We start from the raw sequence: 19,891 nt of genomic DNA, 5'->3' as shown, positions 1-19,891 counted from the left end.
TAGTGACTTAATTATTATCTGTTGAGAGGTTGTTGCTGCAGCTGGGACCACCTGCAGGAAGACACGCTAGAGGGCAAATTCCACTTGTGTCGGGACAAACGCGTCGTCTTCAATATGGCTCTTAACACTGTGAAAAGTTATGGAAGTCATTATTTTGGGTTGGTTAATGTGCATTTATGGAGGGGGGGGCGAGTGCGCATTAGAATCTTCTCCTCTAGTCAGTGCCGGTTGTCCAGGCACGGGACCCTCTTCACAGCCGCAGTCCTGTCCATGTACAAGGAAGGACACTCCGTGGTATGGGGACAGGGTTGCGGTTGTCCAAGACCCACTGATGTGTGTGGTGAGTGAAGGCTAACCCATCTGGTCTGATCTTACAGAGGAGCTACTGTAGAGCAAATGTTGGCCATAAGAGCGAGCTGTCAGAAAACAGGGTGTGACTAAAGGTGTGACATCCGTACTGTGCATGCGCAAGTCATGAGACTTCTGGAGAAGCAGAGATGGTTCTAGACTTTTTGCTGCCTGAAGCAAACTTATGAGGATGCGCCCCATCCATTTGGAATGATCCCACAACACTCAACAATTTGCACAGCATGTAATAGCCACTGTGCAACCAAAAAGATATTCCCTCAGTATACATAGGTAGGTAGCCAGTATAGGAAGCCAGGTATAGGAGCCTCCAGTATAAGTAGCCAAGTAAAGGTTCTTCCATAGAGGTAACCAGGTATAGGTGCCCCCTGTATAGGTAGCCAGGTACAGGTGCCCCCAGTGTAGGTAGCCAGGTATAGGTGCCCTCTGTATAGGCAGGCAGATATAGGTGCACCAGTATAGGTAGCCAGGTATAGGTGCCCCTAGTATAGGAAGCCAGGTATAGGTGCCCCAGTATAGGAAGCCAGGTATAGGTGCCCCCTGTATAGGTAGCCAGGTACAGGTGCCCCCAGTGTAGGTAGCCAGGTATAGGCGCCCTCTGTATAGGCAGGCAGATATAGGTGCACCAGTATAGGTAGCCAGGTACAGGTGCCCCTAGTATAGGAAGCCAGGTATAGGTGACCCTAGTATAGGAAGTCAGGTATCTGTGCCCTTAGTATAGGAAGCCAGGTATAGGTGCCTCCAGTATAAGTAGCCAAGTAAGTGTGCCCCATAGAGGTAGCCAGGTATAGGTGCCCCCTGTATAGGCAGGAAGATATAGGTGCCCCAGTATAGGTAGCCAGGTATAGGTGCCCCCAGTATAGACTAGCCAGGTATGGGTTCTCCAGTATAAGTAGCCAGGTATTCTTGTACCTGGTATAGGAAGGCTCCTATAGGTGCTCCTAGTATAGGTAGCCACTCATCTGCTGCTGCTGCGTGGACTTATGAATCTTGCTGAGCAGAGTGGCCAGGCAAATGGCGGGTGGGCGGCAACATCACTCTCCTTCCGGACCGGAAGTCTTGTGACCAGTTTCTGCCTCTTACGTTTCCTGTCCTCTTAGCTGCTGCACGTAAAAGGGAAAGAGGCGCCCTGATATAATAAAAGCATCTAAAATCAGCTTAAAATCGAAAAGTGATATGAGGTAGCTTACCTCAATGACGAAACCTCTGTAGTTAATACAAGGGATTTTTATTAGCACAGGCAACGCGTTTCGCGGGTCTCAGCCCGCTTCATCAGGCCAGTAAAAGTGCCTACAATAGCAACAAGAACTCCTCAATATACTTGTACATGTATATCAAACATAATAGTAAAAAATGTTCTACCAAGATCATAAACATTGCATCATATCATATTGATCAAATTTTTAGATGCGTTTTTGTACATACATAATGTTTTTTTATAAATTATTATTATGTAAGAAAGAGTAATACTGGTGATAATCGTTAGCAGTAAAGATACTAATCGCAATAAAGGAGGAAAACTTAATGGGCCTGATTCACAAAGCGGCGCAAACCGTCCAGCACGGGCGCGCCAAAACAGCCAGCACGCGAAGCGCCGCCCGCGGACCGCCGCACGCGCAAAACGCCACGACCCGCGCGATCGCGGACCCCCGCGAATCGCGGCAAACCGCGCACGCAAAAGCCCGCAACCACACGAACCACGGCACCCCGCGCGCGCAAAAGCCCGCGAACGGCACCCCACACGCCAACCGCCCAGCACACCCACGCCAAACAGCCCGCACCGCCCCGCGAACCAGGGAGTAAATTCAATAATAATTATAATAATAATAGTAGTCGCTGCTTTATAAAAATAAATAATAAGTATCAACATTGTTGGTAATATTAAGAATCCATAGTAAAAGTATATCGCTCATAAAATCATAATATAAATTTGTATAAACACAAATAACAATTAGGACTTGGCCAGCTATTGAATATAAATATACATAAAGTCAAACTAAGGTGGTATCTCACAGCTACATAAGCTATTCGATCACAGCACTAGTTGCTCTTTAAAAAATAGACTGGTCACAAATAGGCTAAAAGAAAAGACACAGTATTTCATTGTGCTAAGTTTGAGTATGGTGGGTGAACAGCAGGGGGAGCGTTAGGTGGTCTGAAGGAATGAGGGTCAGAGCACTTACCAAATAGAAAAGATCATCTAGCATAGGGAGCCTCTGTAGGGGGCTCTGCAGAGCTGTCTTAAATAACTTCTGTAATGTCTGAACAGCATGCTTGCTGAAAAAGGGGCGGCACCGGAAGTTATTGATGACATCACACAAAGGGCCGCCCACCGGAAGTACTGGCGGCACCATTTTGGTTCTGGGCGATGTATAGGGAAAGGCTATTGAATGCCAGCACTTTGCTTATTTAATAGAGAACATCCAGATGCTGGGGGAAAAAAGTTTTAGTAAATGGACACTAGATGGCAGCAGTGTTAACAATTCTTCAGTATAGATAGTGCTGGAGATTTGTGCTTGTTATAAAAGCTTCTTTAAACATAGGTGATTGTTGGTAATAGGTGGCTTATAGTGAATTCTCAAGGTTGGTCTGAACTTCACTATCTCAATTGGAACCAATTTTACTAATTACATTATATTAATAATACTAAAATAGTGAATAATAATTATTATGCTAAATTATTACAAAATGCTATAAGTGCATATTGTTGGTATCAGGTGGGGTATCATAATTTGCTCATAAATTTATTAAGAAGTGTGCATGAAATAATATTTTTAGTTATGAAAAATGATTAAAAAAATAAAAAAAAAAAAAAAAAAATAAAGAATACATAAATAAATGAATAAAATATATAATAATTAATAAATATGTTTCAAAGACATCATTATAATGCCGTCATATGTGCATAGTGCGTGTTGTGCTTGTCATTTGATAGCTACTAGCTCATAAGCATTACTATTGGGGAAAAGGAACTGGAGAGGTGGAGGAGACAGTTGGAAACTAGGAAGTGTAAGTATCTGGTCCAGGGGGAAATTATGTATGGACAGAGTTGGTAGATAGTATATCTTATGGGGATACGTATAGTGAGCTGGACCTCTGAGTTAGAAATTGTGCTCTAAACATTCATTTAAACCCTCTGGTTTGAGGGTTCTCAATCTGAAGATCCAGAACATCTCTCTTGCCCGCAACCGAGCTATTCGATCGGAGCAGGAGGGATTGTCGGGTATCTGTTCTATGGGCATGAAGAATAGTGTTTTTGGATCCGAGTTGTGGCACTCCGCGAAGTGCCTTGAGAGACTGTGTTTGGTATATGCTTTGGTGATGTTCCTTCTATGTTGGCCGAGTCTGGCTCTTATTTGCTGAGTGGTACGTCCAACGTACTGTTTTTTACAGGGGCAAGTGATGAGGTAAATAACATGGGTGGTGCTGCAGTGGAATGAATGGGTGATTTCATATGAGTCTTGTGTGATTTCACAAATGAAAGAAAGTTGCCCTGGATGCAGATAATCACAGGCCAGACATTTAGATGACTTGCATTTTTGTATATTTGGAGTGGTATTTGAACTAGGTGCATGGGATACTAGTGCTCGTGGTCTGCTAGGGGCTACAATGTTTTTTAGGGTTTTTGCTCTTCTGAAGACCAGCTTGGGTTTAGCCTCTAGTTTGGGGCAGAGGTAGGGATCCTTTAATAGGGTTGGCCAATGCTTGTTGATTATAGATCTAATATTTTTGTGGTTAGAGCTAAAGCGAGTAATGAATGTGGGTTGAGAGTCTGGGGTTTCGTCTTTTTTAGTTTTTGTCTTTAGGAGGGTCTCCTGGTCAAGTTGTCTAGCTCTATGTCTAGCAGATTGAATAAGTTGTTTTGGAAATGATCGCTCTAAGAACTTGTTTTCCAGATTGTCTGCTTGGGTGTCATATATAGATAAATCGGAGCAGTTCTTACGTATACGTCTAAACTGCCCGAAAGGTATATTGGTCTTCCAAGGCTTATGATGCGAACTCCCATAATGTACATAGGAGTTCGCATCAACCTTCTTGAAAAAGGTTTTTGATTTGACCACCCCATCCACAATGTACAGTGTCACATCTAGATAGTCGATGGTAAGTGGGTTTGTGTCCATGGTGAATTTTAGTCCCCAATCATTGTTATTGATGGATTCTACAAAGTTCTCTATGGTGATGGTCTCTCCTTCCCACACGAGGATGATGTCATCTATATATCTATAGTACTTTATAATATTATTGCGATATGGAGTTTGGCTCAAAAATAATTGTTCAAAGAGACCCATTGTAAGATTTGCGAAGGACGGAGCTAGATTGGCCCCCATCGCTGTACCCCTGGTTTGTAAATACGTTGTTTCCTGAAATGTGAAGATGTTATGAGTGAGTATGAACTGAGTTGCTTGAAGGAGAAAGTTTTTTTGAGGGATAGGCATAGTAGTGTCAGAATATAGAAAATGGGCTATGGATTGTAGACCCACTTCGTGTCTAATATTAGTATAAAGAGCAGTGACATCTAGTGTCACCCAGTGGTAATTTGGTGACCATCTGAATGAAGTAAATGTTTGAATGAGTTGACTGGAATCTTTTAGATAGGAAGGAAGTGTGATTACATATTTTTGCAGAAAATGATCTATGTATTCAGATAAGGGAGAGGTTAGGGATCCAATGCCAGCAATAATGGGACGGCCAGGGGGGTTTATTAGTGATTTATGGATTTTTGGAAGAAAATAAAAAAATGGTATTTTAGGGTTTGTAATGGTGAGAAAATCTTTCTCTTCCTTTGAAATTATGCCATCTTTTAGTGCTGTGGATATTAAATTATCATATTGTTTTTTATATTGTTGTGATGGATCATAGGATAATGTGGTATAATATTCTGGATCGTGTAGCAATCGGTGGGCCTCTGTCACATAGTCCACCGTGTTCATAATGACAATCCCCCCCCCCTTGTCAGCGGCCTTTATCACTATTTCAGTATTGTTCTTTAGGGAGTTAAGAGCAGTCTGTTCGATTCTGGTAAGGTTGGATTTTGGTACAACTTGTTCTTTCTCTAAACGTCTTAAATCTTCCAAGACGGAAAGGTAGAAGGTTTCTATATGTGGGCCTCTGTAAGATGTAGGATAAAATTGGGATTTTTTCTTAAATTCTGTGTGAATGTATTTTTCCATGTAAAAGCTATCCAGATTCAAAATTGCATCGGGGCAATCAGTGGGTTCATTTGTGAATATTGGTTGGAGATTGGAGGGATTAGCATAATTAGATTTTTTGAGATCTTTCATCATAAAGTATCTTTTTAGTGTAATTTTTCTTGTAAAAGCATTGAGGTCAACAAATAATTCGAATAGATTAGATGTTTTTGTTGGACAAAAGGAAAGGCCGCGGCTGAGAACTTGTATTTCAGTTTGAGTAAGGAGGTGGGAGGAAAGATTAAAAATGGATGTGTATTGTGCAGAGGGATTCTGTTGAGGTGTTTCTATTTGGATTTGTTCCCCATGATGTCCCTTCTTTTTGCTGCCCCTTCTGCCACGTTTTCGGGGCTGGAGGCGGGTCTCTTTTGGGCCTTGGGGATTTGTGGTTTGGCTAGTTGGTTTTGTGACAGAGGATTTGGAAGAAGAGGGCGGAGTGGGGGGTCCTTGGTAAGGAGGGTCGGAAGTTCTAAAAAAGATGGAGTGTCAGATTCAGATGAGGAGGAGGTGAGTAAGGATGAGGAATTTTTATCAGGATATGAAGTTTGAGTGCCATGAAAGTATTCAGGAATCGTGGAATGGGACTTGGTCCGGACAGATGGCATGGGGTTGGAGCGGGGAAGGGGCACAGGAGGTGATCCTGATGGGGGGGATTTTGGGGGCTGAGATGAGGGAGGGCCAGGGGGTGTGGACGGGTTTGTGTCAGGGGTTGTATCATGGATGCTGATATTTGCAGGATCTAGCCCTAAATCTGTGCATGGGGGAGTGGGGTCAAGTGATGGGAAGGGAGGGGATGGGGAGTGGGTAGTGACAAGTGAAGGGGATGGGTGTCCCCTAGGGTCAGTGGGAATGGTGTGAAGAGGTGATGGGACAGGGCCTGAGGGAGGGGGGCACGGGAGGGCAAGAAGAGATGGAATGGGTTGTTTGGGAGCAGGGGGATATTGACGTCTGGGTGGACGTCGTGGGTGATAAGGTTGGGGTCGTGGTGTGGGTTTGGAAGGTCTGTGTCTAGGAGGTGGGGCTGGGGTATTGGTGTCGTTAGGTGTCTCAGGTGCAGGTGTAGGTTGTAACCCCTCCTGTGGTTCACCCTGATTGGGGTCTCTGCGCTGTTTCTTCCTATGTTGGACATGTGCAGCATAAGCTGCTCTGTCGCGGTTAAGTTTTTTTAGTTTACTTTCCATGATGTCTGCTTCAAATCTATGTAATTTGTTAGAAAGTGAGAAGTATAACGATTTATACTCTTTGGAGTCTATATATGGGGCCAAGCGGTCTCTTAATCTAGCAATTTTTTCAGCAAGTTCCAACAGTAGACTCTCTCTCTTTGCTATAATACGTTGCATCATCCCGACTGAACATGATTGAAGGTAAATATACCAATCAGCAGTGTAAATTAAGTCATTCGGGAATGATGTCTCTACTAAGACTCGGAGTCCCTCTGGGGCTATCCCCTCCTCTATATATGTCCTTTGCATCGCGATGTCCGCCTGATTGAAAAATTCACTCTTTAGAAGGCCCTCCAGTTCATAAAAGAGTGGTTGTAAGTCTGGGACCTTTATGGTCTCTCTGGGATCAGTTATGTCCTCAGAGGTGGAGCCTTCAGAGCTACGGTTGTCGAGTTTGAATTGTTCAAACAGTTTTCTGCGATGTTGGAAACGGTCGTCTAGGTTTTCCATGTTCTCAGAATCCGTGAATCGGATAAGGTCTTCAACCGGAATGTCTCCTGTGTTTCCGGCAAGAGTCGATAGAATCTTCCGGATCTGCAGACAATTTTGTAGTAGGGGTGGATGAACACCCTGTAGAAAAAGTCACAGGAGACAAAAAACGGGAGCCCAGTAGTGCAATATGTCAATGACCACAATAAAAGAAAATAAATTAAAAGCACTACTCACAAAGGGAGGTTGCTTGGGGCAACCAACCACAGGAAGCAGGTGGAGACAATAAACCCGACTCCACTCGGGGTGGTCCTAGCCAGAACCGGAAGGATGGTCGCTCTCTTAGTGGAAAAAAGGGGACAGAGTCCACTGTGGGGACTCCACTGGTGGTCTGCCACCTCCCCTCGGACAGGATGTGTTCGGGGGTATACTTAGCACGTAAAAGGGAAAGAGGCGCCCTGATATAATAAAAGCATCTAAAATCAGCTTAAAATCGAAAAGTGATATGAGGTAGCTTACCTCAATGACGAAACCTCTGTAGTTAATACAAGGGATTTTTATTAGCACAGGCAACGCGTTTCGCGGGTCTCAGCCCGCTTCATCAGGCCAGTAAAAGTGCCTACAATAGCAACAAGAACTCCTCAATATACTTGTACATGTATATCAAACATAATAGTAAAAAATGTTCTACCAAGATCATAAACATTGCATCATATCATATTGATCAAATTTTTAGATGCGTTTTTGTACATACATAATGTTTTTTTATAAATTATTATTATGTAAGAAAGAGTAATACTGGTGATAATCGTTAGCAGTAAAGATACTAATCGCAATAAAGGAGGAAAACTTAATGGGCCTGATTCACAAAGCGGCGCAAACCGTCCAGCACGGGCGCGCCAAAACAGCCAGCACGCGAAGCGCCGCCCGCGGACCGCCGCACGCGCAAAACGCCACGACCCGCGCGATCGCGGACCCCCGCGAATCGCGGCAAACCGCGCACGCAAAAGCCCGCAACCACGCGAACCACGGCACCCCGCGCGCGCAAAAGCCCGCGAACGGCACCCCACACGCCAACCGCCCAGCACACCCACGCCAAACAGCCCGCACCGCCCCGCGAACCAGGGAGTAAATTCAATAATAATTATAATAATAATAGTAGTCGCTGCTTTATAAAAATAAATTCTGGTTTGCAGAAGGCCCTTCTGTTGAATGGCGGCCAGGTGAGCCCCCAGAGATATGCCGCCTGAGAAAGTCGCCTCAAGCAGCGTCATGAAGGGTCCGGCCCTGCTGAGGAGTGCCGAAGAGGTATTTGACCTAGCAGGTCAAATAACTTCATCCTGGGATGCCACAGGAATGGAAAGGTCCATGGTATCCATTCCAGATCCTTCCCACTACTCAGGTACTGTATGAAACCCGAAATTAATATTCTTAAGACTCCATTAAAACATTCCTTTTTTTGATCAGCATAAATGAATGTCAAAACCTTATTTATGTGAGGTTGCACGATTAACAACTGACGGGTGACACATCCCGGCACCCAGTGAGTACATCGCTCTATCTTAAGCTCCTTTCCGCGTCACGGAGCCAGTGCGTGTGAACGATGAACTCTCCCTTGGTGTCAGCACATTGGGGGCGGCCGGCTAATCAGAAGGCCAGAAAAAATATTAATTGACAATGACACGGCGAACATGTGAGAGGTAATTAGACAAAGACCTCACCCCGACGCGTTTCCTGCGTAGCTGCACAAATGGGATTACTGAAATTCCCAATTAATTCTCCTGCGCAAATTAAATGTTTATTCTGTCCCAGCTAGAATGGCGTTCAGGTGCTCGGCGGATGGAGCCAAACAATTTTTTACTCTACTGAAAATAGAACGTCATTCTTGTGACACAACACGGAAAACGTTTTTCGACAGATACGGTATACAGGGCGGTATGGAAGGAATTTCAGAAGGCAGGAATACACAGAACAGTTTTAATAAATTAAATCTAATTAGTGACTTAATTATTAACTGTTGAGAGGTTGTTGCTGCAGCTGGGACCACCTGCAGGAAGACATGCTAGAGGGCAAATTTCACTTTTATCGCAACAAATGCGTCGTCTTCAATATGGCTCTCAGCGCTGTGAAAAGCTATGGGAGCCATCATTTCGGCTGGGTTAATGTGCATTTATGTAAATAGAAAACACAGCCGTTCCAAAGGTATTCCTAATGGAAACGTAAGTATTAAAGTTTATACACACTCCAGGGGTATAACAATAGCCCCTGCGACCCCTGCCATCGGAGGGGGGCCTGAGGGCTAGGGAGGCCCGGATGCGGAGTGTGGCAGCGGAAGCAGCTTATGTTTCCATCAGCAGAGCGAGCGACCTGTCCTCTTCACTGGGTGTAAAAGGTGCACACACACCCACCCCCCAGTGGGCTTGCCAACCCATACTATGCCCCCAGTATAGGTAGTCAGGTATGGGTGCCCCAGAATAAGTAGCCAGGCATAGGTGTCCCCAGTATAGGTGGCCAGCTGTAGGTTTCCCCCAGTATAGGTAGTTAGCTATAGGTGCCCCCAGTATAGGTTAGCCAGCTATAAGTGCCTCGGTATAGGTAGCCAGCTGTAGGTGCCCTCAGTATAGATAGCTAGCTATAGGTGCTCCTAGTATAGGTTACCTAGGTATAGGTGCTCTCAGTATAGGTAGCTAATCAGGAAGTATAGAGAGTATAAGCGGCTATGCAGACAGTGGAGACCAGAAGCAACAGTTCGGCGCTTGGAACGGGGAGGAAGGTGCGCTGTTCATATGGTCTTCCACTGCGCTTGCTCTACAAAGAGGGTGGAGCACGGAGGGGGGCCCTGGGAAGAGGGAAGGAGGGAGAAGTCAGGTCAGCTGAGTGAGTCCCAGTGGGGCAGCGGCTTCCCCCTCCATCACTTCGCCCCTCTCCCGCACAGCGCCACGGGCGGAGTCCTGCCTGGCCTGCCCCTAGGAACAGCACTGGTTATCCCCAGACTGGGCCATATGGGCTGCCTCTGCTGAGAATTTAGCATGCATACAGCAGCCTCTGACCCCCTCGATGTATCAGCCGAATGCTGGCACAGGGCATTTTTCTTGCACCGTCTGCTCCGTTGTTTGACTCTTTGTTAGCCCTCCTCCCCCTCCATAGCAAAAAAAAACCCCTCGTTATTAGCCTACAGATTCTTGTGTGTTCCTACATCCTCAGACCCAAACTATCGCGCAAGGGTTCAAATCCTGAACCCTTTCCGGCTGACATTTGTCATAAATCTGGCTGCAGCTTTCTACCAATGAATGGATTAGGGCAAGTGTTGAAAGTGCGAAACATGGGCTCCTGTCAGGGGCGTAGCAATAGGGGTTGCAGAGGTTGCGACTGCATCGGGGCCCTTGGGCCAGAGGGGCCCCGAAGGGCCCTCCCTCAACTGCAGTATTAGCTCTCTATTTGTCCAGGGCTCATAATAATCACTTCTATTGATACTTTGAATATTGGTTATCATTAACAAACTGTTCCCCATCCCCCTCTTGCACTTCTGACACTGTAGCTGCCATTGGCAGATTTTGGTGCGCTGTATCAATTGTTATGTATAGAGTGTTTGGGGGGCCCCGTGTAAAACTTGCATTGGGGCCCACAGCTCCTTAGCTACGCCACTGGCTCCTGTTCTGTACACCTTATTACTCAGAAGTTTCAGTTTTTGCACCCCCCTCCCCTGGAAAGTCCTGCACAAAAAAATGGGAGTGGCCACACATCAGACTGTGGGCATGGCCATGGGTGAAGCCAAATGTACAAATGCTGTTTAGATAGCCAGATGTGCCCCCTTCCCCTATAGATAGCAAGATGCTCCCCCTTCCCCCACTCAGAGAGCCAGATGTGCCCCCCTATAGATAGCCAGATGTTTTCCCTTTTAGATAACCAGATGTGCCCCCCCCCCCTTTAGACAGCCAGATGCGCCCCCTTCCCAATTCAGATAGCCAGATGTGCCCCTCTTCTAAATGGCCAGATGTGTAACAGCAAAATACTCACCGTTTCCACATTCTGGCGATAATGTCATCCCTCCTCTTGGTAACAGCGGCGCCTCTTGTCACATGATACCACTGTTACCAAGGAGAGGATGCTGGGCGCACTGCAGAGGAGAGATGACGTCATCGCCGGAGCTGGTGAGTCTTTTGCTGTTATTAATGTGTCTGCCCTCCTCTGCAGAGGGAGGGAGGGAGAGAGGCGGGGCACTTCAGACAGCAAGCGAGCCGCCTCTCACTCACTTGGGGGTGTGGTGGCTGTGCTGAGCACCCTCATAGTGCTGCACCCAGGGACATATGTCCCCCATTGCTCCCCCATAGCTACACCTCTGTGTGAACTCTGTGCTTCAAAAAGAGTACACATGTACCAAACTAAATTTTTGCCTGAAATAATCATGAAATATCTGGGTAGAGTAAAATCTAGCATCTGTATTATGTAGCTTTGTTCCGTCTATGCTTCCTCCCTCTATGTGCAGAGTGTGATTTATATGCATGTATGGATACCTTCGTATAACCTCAGACTTGGCAGACTTTCCCTCCATCATCATTTGCCGTTTGCAGCTTCGGAAATCGATCTGCCGCAGCCACCCACATTACCGTCTCATATTCTAGTCATTGTTATATTTTGTGCCGTAAACTAAAACCAATACTTTTTTTTCTGTATTGCTCTGCATGAACGTTAAATGCAAATCAGATCCGTTTGTTATTTCTTTGACCAGAAAGCGTCTCAGGCGGGTATTGCGGCCTCGACAGGAGAAGATGTAATCAGGGAATAACGTCTTGTAGTTGAGCCCAGTGTGACTTTTTTCCCATAATCCCCCCCTGAGTGCTGTGAGGAGATGCTGACATGTGAGGGAAGCAAGAATATCCATTGCCTCTTCTGTCTGCAAGTATTATACAGAGACTGAATATTACTGTAGTGCCTGTCTGTATACTGCGAGTGTATATACCCCTCAGCGCGCTCCCCTCCTGCATTAAATAGGTGGCAGCAGCAGCGGCAGGAACACAGGCATACCTCTGTGTTCCACCGCTGAGGTCAGATCTCTAAGTGCTACACGCTACTTCCTGTTTATGCTACCTATACTGAGGCAGCTATATTACCTATACTGGGGGCACCTATACCTGGCATTACCTGCTGCACTCACTCCTTTCATTTTTTGAGGGGGGGGGGGGAGAAGGTGTGTCTTATAATACTCAGCACCAGGTGTCAAATGCCCTAGGTATGCCACTGGGAAGCATGGATGGTCATTAAAATGTTAATTATTCTGTTGAGGCAAATGCAGTAGCTTCAGTTTAAGAATGTATCATAAAGAATACATATACATATGGAGTGTGTAAAAAAAACTTTGTTGTACATATATGATATAAAAGTTAATACAGCAATATCTTTACAGACACATCTATATTCTTTATTATACATTACAATATAAATATTCATGTAAGTAGATCTTCATAATCATAGATATTTAGTACAAAGTGTCCCAAGGCAGTCTTCATAAAAAAGCTTTATATTCTTATCAAGGGCAATTATCCAGAACATAAGGACAGTATTCCACATCCAGACAAAGAGGTCCATTCATCCCAAAATGTGGAAAACTTCAAGGGGCCAAATACTTTTGCAAACCACTGTATATATATACAGTATATATATTTTGGACCATTCCTCTTTACAAAACATCTCTAGTTCATTCAGGTTTGATGGCTTCCGAGCATGGACAGCTCTCTTTAACTCACACCACAGATTTTCAATTATATTCATGTTTAGGGACTGAGATTGCCATTCCAGAACATTGTACTTGTTCCTCTGCATAAATGGATTTTGAGCAGTGTTTAGGGTGGTTGTCTTGTTAAAAGATTCAGCCTCGGCGCAGCTTCAGCTTTGTCACTGATTCCTGGACATTGGTCTCCAGAATCTGCTGATACTGAGTGGAATCCATGCATCCCTCAACTTTGACAAGATTCCAAGTCCCTGCACTGGCCACACAGCCCCACAGCATGATGGAACCACCATTATATTTTACTGTAGGTAGCTGGTGTTTTTCTTGCAATGCTGTGTTGTTTTTTCTCCATGCATAACGCCCCTTGTTATGCCCAAATAACTCAATTTTAGTTTCAGCAGCCCACAGCACCTTATTCCAAAATGAAGCTGGCTTGTCCAAATGTGCTTTAGCATACCTCAAGCGGCTCTGTTTGTACTGTGGGTGGAGAAAAGGCTTCCTCTGCACACAGCATCTCCTTGTTTAAAGTGTGCCGAATGGTTGAACGATGCACAGTGACTCCATCTGCAGCAAGATGATGTTGTAGGTCTTTGGTGTTGGTCTGTGGGTTGACGCTGACTGTTCTCACCATTCGTATGCTTCTGTTCATCCAAGATTTTTCTTGGTCTGCCACTTTGAGCCTTAACTGGAACTGAGCCTGCGGTCTTCCATTTCCTCAATATGTTCCTAACTGTGGAAACAGACAGCTGAAATCTCTGAGAAAATTTTCTGTATCCTTCCCCTGAACCATGATGGTGAACAATTTTTGTCTTCAGGTCTTTTGAGAGTTGTTTTGAGACCCCCATGTTGCTACTCTTCAGAGAAATTTAAAAGAGGAGGGAAACTTACAATTGACCCCCTTAAATACTCTTTCTCATAATTGGATTCACCTGTGTATGTAGGTCAGGGGTCACTGAGCTTACCAAGCCAATTTAAGTTCCAATAATTAGTTCTAAAGGTTTTGAAATCAATAAAATGACAACAGTGCCCACATTTATGCACCTGCCTAATTTATTTTAAACAATTATTGCGCACTTTCTGTAAATCCAATAAACTTCATTTCACTTCTCAAATATCACTGTGTGTGTCTCCAATATGATATACTTAACTGGCATTTTTATTGTAACAACCAACGATTCATGTAGGACAATCATGACGATTAACAACGTTGCCCAAACTTTCGCATCCCACTGTATCCTTGTTTTGCCTAGTTTATTTATGTTTTGGAATGTGAATTTGCTGCTATGCAGTACTGTGAAATTGATGTGGCCCCTTTCTTCCACGATATTCAGTTCCTTTTCTGTACTTATAAGTTCATGCACCTCCGCTCCAGCAGAGATTCAGTTCCTTGCGTCTGTGCCGTCACACGTGCATAGTTCCTGCACACAACTGCATAATTCCATCCAACATACACAGACGTGGCTCGGTGCCAGACACATAGAGCGCTTTGAGGAATGCGACTTCCATAAACTCTTCCTTCTTCATCTAGTTGTAGACCTTTTTCATTCCCCCGTATGGGAAACTTGGGGGGACAGCCATAAATTTGTTACATATCATCACCCGCTCGCTCCGGCCTGAAGGAAATATTCCCAGCACGAGGGTTCGCGAAGAGGAAATGCATGCCTTAAACACCTCGCTGGCCAAATTTGTAGCAACTCATCAAATTTACTCACTTTCTCTGCTTTCTTTTATGGCCCCGAAGTTGTATTTCCTCGGCTCATGGGGATCAGCTTATTCTACGGAATTGCATGACTCCCGAGTGTTGTGTCGAAGCTAAGCACAGCCGTGATGACATCATAGCGTTGGAGCACTTGTTCTTTATCTTGTTATTACAAGTGGTGTGATGTCGGTGTATCCAAGATCCCAACAGGACAAAATAAAGTGCGACTCTTCGAAAAACAACATAGCTTTGGATCAGGGCAGTTTCTAGGCTAAATTGCTCACAGGGCGAGGGTGTAAAAATGGTCCCCCGACGAGCTCAAGAAAATTATTTGGGATTATGTAATTAGCCCCCACTATAGGTAGCCAGGTATAGGTGCCTCCAATATAGGTATCCACTTATAAGCATCACCAGTATAGGTAGCCAGGTATAGGTAGTCCCAATATAGGTAGTCAGGTATAGGTGCCCACAATGTCCAGGTATGTGTGCCCCCAGTATAGGTTAGCCAGCTATAGGTGCCTCAGTATAGGGTAGCTAGCTATAGGTGCCCCAGTGTAGGTTTGCCAGCTATAGGTGCCTCAGTATAGATTAGCCAGTATAGGTTAGGTGCCCCAGTATAGGTTTGCCAGCTATAGGTGCCTCGGTATAGATTAGCCAGCTATAGGTGCCTCAGTATAGATTAGCCAGCTATAGGTGCCTCAGCATAGATTAGCCAGCTATAGGTGCCTCAGTATAGATTAGCCAGGTATAGGTGCCTCAGTATAGATTAGCCAGGTATAGGTGCCTCAGTATAGATTAGCCAGCTATAGGTGCCTCAGTATAGATTAGCCAGCTATAGGTGCCTCAGTATAGATTAGCCAGCTATAGGTACCTCATCATAGATTAGCCAGGTATAGGTGACTCAGCATAGATTAGCCAGCTATAGGTGCCTTAGTATAGATTAGCCAGCTATAGGTGCCTCAGCATAGATTAGCCAGCTATAGGTGCCTTAGTATAGATTAGCCAGCTATAGGAGCCTCAGCATAGATTAGCCAGCTATAGGTGCCTTAGTATAGATTAGCCAGCTATAGGTGCCTCAGTATAGATTAGCCAGGTATAGGTGCCCTAGCCTTTCGCAGGCTGGGGGATTACAGCGAAGGAGGGGGAGCAGTGGCTTCATGCAATGATCACGTCCCGCCGGGCTGCTCTGTCTCCAGCGCCTCTCACTACTTCCTTCTTTTCAAAAAGACCTTGTAGTTTTTGAGAAAACCGATTTGAAAAATATGAAGGGAAAATGTTTTTTAAACTCAGAGAAATGAAAAAGCATGTTTCCTTTGCATTTTTAAAACCGATTTTTCTCAAAAACGTCAAAAGTCTTTTTGAAAAGATTTTTTTTAACTTATTCCCACTATTCTCCATAACATATGTAGCAATTTTGCTGACAATAGCGTATATGGGGCTTTGCTATCCACTGCTAAAGCATTAGTTCCTCTTTGGGAGCCATGTCCCACTGTCCCTCTTTCTTCCTCATTTGTCCCTCTTTCAGGATGTACAGACCTGTGTAAATATATGTACTTTTCTGCTGAACAATGGGTTAAATTGACTCTAAACTTTATTCCCATCCTTTAAATTGATATTTTTCTTATTTCCACGTGTTAATATGAAGGGAAATGAACCAGGATAGAAAGGACCAGTGTAGTCTGAATTATAACAACATATTTTCTTATAAAATCTTTATGGTATGCATGACTAGGGGTGTGACGTGTTTTGGGGTGTGTCAGGGGCATGGCTTAAGTGTCCCTCTTTCTTATCTCAAAATGTTGGGAGGTATGGCTAAAATCGGCATGAAAAATACCAATTGCGTTATTTTTTAGTGACAAAATTTTTTTTACCGCACATAGCTACCAGAATTGAGGCCATCGTTTCAAGCCCTAGAGGTCTATCTATCTATCTATCTACACTTTTTTTTTAACAAATATGCCTGGTTGTTTTTGAGGCTGAAATAATTCCACCTTCATTCTTTAACCTTGACTAACATCTTAAAATAACTGAACAGAAAATGAATTAACTGGACATTATCGCGCAGCGTGGATCAAAAGCCACTTGATATAATTTGTCTTGCCAAGGGAGTAGATTTCAAAGCAGAACTTTCTTGGTTTCATGCTAACTTTTCTGGCAAATCTTTTTCTTTGTCCTGCAGCACATTAGTTCTCACCAACAAGAACTGCTTTCAGAACAAATACTGTAAAAAACCAAATACACAAAAACCCTGTTTGATCCGTGGAGAAGCTCATGTACTGAGGTCATCAGAGCAGCAGTCACATTTTCACTAGTATTGTACATCATAATAACTCGCATTATCGCCGTCAATGAGGAACATTCCCAAACCGGAGTCAATGCCCAAATATAACGTATCAAGTATTTCTCCCCCACATTTCCCCCCAATAAAATAACAGCATAACTATTTCTGTTGGATCCTGTTTTGTACTTCACACCCGACTCTATAAAAACAGGCGGCTTTGAGCCCGGCCTATCCGGTTGCAGTATTGCTACCGAATTTAACACGATAGGGCTTAATGACTAGAATATGAGATTAACCACTTTTAGACCGGCATATAAACCCCCCTTAAAGACCAGAGCAGGTTTGAGTTTTTAGGTGTACCCAATATAGATAGCCAGGCATGGGTGTCCCCAGTATAGATAGGTTTCCCGAGTATAGGCAGCCATTACTCACCTACTCACCTCCCCAGGTCAACCGAGGAGCAGTTCCCTCCGCCTCCTCTCTCCCCGCCATCCAGCCTCGCACTGCAGCTAAGTTCCGTGTCCCGGGTTGATTTTGAATACTATGAACAAACTGGGCTTGATTCACTAAGGCAAATAGCAGGCCTTATCAAAGTTAACACACCTTATCAGAGTAGCATAGCGAGCGCTACGAACCTGCAGGGGCTCAGGGCAGGACGAGTGGATCGCTCGTCATTGCCAATGAGCAGGTATAAGTTTGCTATGCTACTCTGATAAGGTGTGTTAACTCTGATAAGGCATGTTATCTTAGATAAGGCATGCTATTTGTCTTAGTGAATCAAGCCCATTGTGTAGGTAAGCTCTCATACTACATGGAGGTGGTAAAACAATTGGCAACAATTGTCAAATCATCTCACCATTTCTGGCATGAAATTCGGACCATCATAAAGCAACTTTTGTCCCCTCTTCTAGACTATGAGCCAATGGTCCTCCTTCTGGGAAGTAAGGTGCCTGCCACCAAATACCCAACCCAATGGTTAATTCAACATATAGCCATATCGGCTATGGTGCAGATAGCTAAATCATGGAAGGCTACTACCTTATCACTAGATCACACCATAGCAAGAATAACCTCAACAATGATATCGGAAAACCTGTATAGGTTAGGTAGCCAGGTGTAGGTGCCCCCAGTATGGGAAGCCAGGTATAGGTGCCCCAGTATAGGTAGCCAGGTATACGTGCCCCTAGTATGGGAAGCCAGATATACGTGTACCCAGTATAGGTAGCCAGGTATAGGTGCCCCAGTATAGGTAGACAGGTAGTCTGTCCCCTGTATAGGTAGCCAGGTGTATGTGTCCCCTGTATAGGTAGACAAGTAATATGCACTGTGCAGGAAGGGGAGAAGTGGGCAAACCGTGAGAGCCGTGGCAACTGAGGCCCAACTCCTCTATCCCTCTCCTTGGGCACACTTTTCTGTGCCCCCCCCCTCTTATTGCAAAGCTTGCACAGTGGGAAGGGGCTTACGGGTTCGGGAGGCTCAATCAGATTGACATTTTTGCATATCCATTCGGAAATTGGCATGACATGGAAATCGGAAAACGGTACTCGGAAATAGGATTTCCGTGGAAATTCGATTTATCACAACTCGGTCATTTTAGCCCAATCACAGAACTTTTACTGATATTTTACTGATATACTACTAGCCACAATTGGGCGCCCACATTTTTCATGCACGCCAGGATGTTTAAAGAGACACTGAAGTGTCTAAAAAAAAATCTTATTACTTCATAAATGTGTTTAACCTTATAGCCGTAATCAATCCGCTGCATCCCCACCGCTGTAAACCAGTGGTGCTCAGCAGAGCTCGAATATTCGAGTAGCTCGAATATTCGAGCTCTTTTTCAGCTATTCAAGCTCGGTATTCGAGCTCCGAATAGCTGGAGCTATTCGAATGGGCTATCCGAGTACACTCGAATAGCCCATTCACTATTCGAGCTATTCGAGCAACCCGGCGCTATTCGAGCTCGGTACCGAGCTCGAATAGCGTCATAGCCCAGATTGATGTCCTTAGAGCCAATCAGAGGGCTCCCAGGCCCTCTGACGGCAGCCAATCACAGAGGGGGACCCTGGCCAGCCCCTACCCTATAAATAGCGGCCGCCATGTTCCGTTTCTCCATGCTTGCCTGAGACTTGTACAGAGAGAGAGTTGCTCCTTTGTGCTTTGGCTTAGCAAGTGCTCTATTGTGATCATTTACCTAGCGTTTTTGCTCACCTACACCTGCCATATACACCTATATTGTTGTTAGTTAGATAGACATTGTATTTTAGTTAGTAGCTTGTGTGTTACATTAGAGACAGGCAGCTGCTGCAAGCTTACAGGTTTAGGCCTCAGGGGGGCCTTGCCTCTGTGGGCAGCTGTCCTCTGTTTATTTCTCTCATCTATACCAGTATTTCTGCTGTCCTTTACTAATAGTATTGTAGTTATACTGTACTAGGAGTAGGACACTCACTGACTGTCACTGTTTATAGGCTACTAGCTAGCTCCTGCGTGTGTGCACTCACTCACTGTCTGTGTGTACACACACTCTATTTCCTTCTGATTACTGATAGATTATTGTTAGTTAGTTGTACTTACTTACTACTTACTCTTACTGTACCCGTAGGGACACTCACTGTCACTGTTCATATAGGCTACTAGCTCCTGCGTGTGCGCACTGCACTCACTGTCTGAGTGTACACACACAACACACACTCTATTTCCTTCTGATCGCTGATTGATTATCGTAATTAGTTAGTTCTACTTACTGTTACTACTTACTCTTACTGTACTAGGAGTCTAGGACACTCAGTCACTGTCCATAGGCTACTAGCTCCTGCGTGCGTGCACTCACTGTCTGAGTGTACACACACCCACACCCCATTTCCTTCTGATCGCTGATTGATTATTGTAATTAGTTAGTTCTACTTACTGTTACTACTTACTCTTACTGTACTAGGAGTCTAGGACACTCAGTCACTGTCCATAGGCTACTAGCTC

The 19,891-nt window shown here is 44.7% G+C and overlaps 1 long non-coding RNA gene across 1 annotated transcript; it reads right to left on the bottom strand.

Moving 5' to 3' along the window:
• Positions 1 to 1,438: 1,438 nt before the first annotated feature.
• On the bottom strand, positions 1,439 to 2,666 carry LOC137519553 (uncharacterized). Its single transcript, XR_011021007.1, has 3 exons — positions 2,550 to 2,666; positions 1,557 to 1,656; positions 1,439 to 1,469 (listed from the first exon to the last, which is right to left on the bottom strand). It is a non-coding gene; the product is annotated as an uncharacterized lncRNA (long non-coding RNA).
• Positions 2,667 to 19,891: the final 17,225 nt, after the last annotated feature.

This window comes from Hyperolius riggenbachi, chromosome 5 (assembly GCF_040937935.1).
Source record: "Hyperolius riggenbachi isolate aHypRig1 chromosome 5, aHypRig1.pri, whole genome shotgun sequence".
Classification (NCBI taxonomy): Eukaryota; Metazoa; Chordata; class Amphibia; order Anura; family Hyperoliidae; genus Hyperolius; species Hyperolius riggenbachi.
The sequence above is the reverse complement of the archived record's forward strand: the minus strand, read 5'-3'. Positions and strand labels throughout refer to the sequence as shown.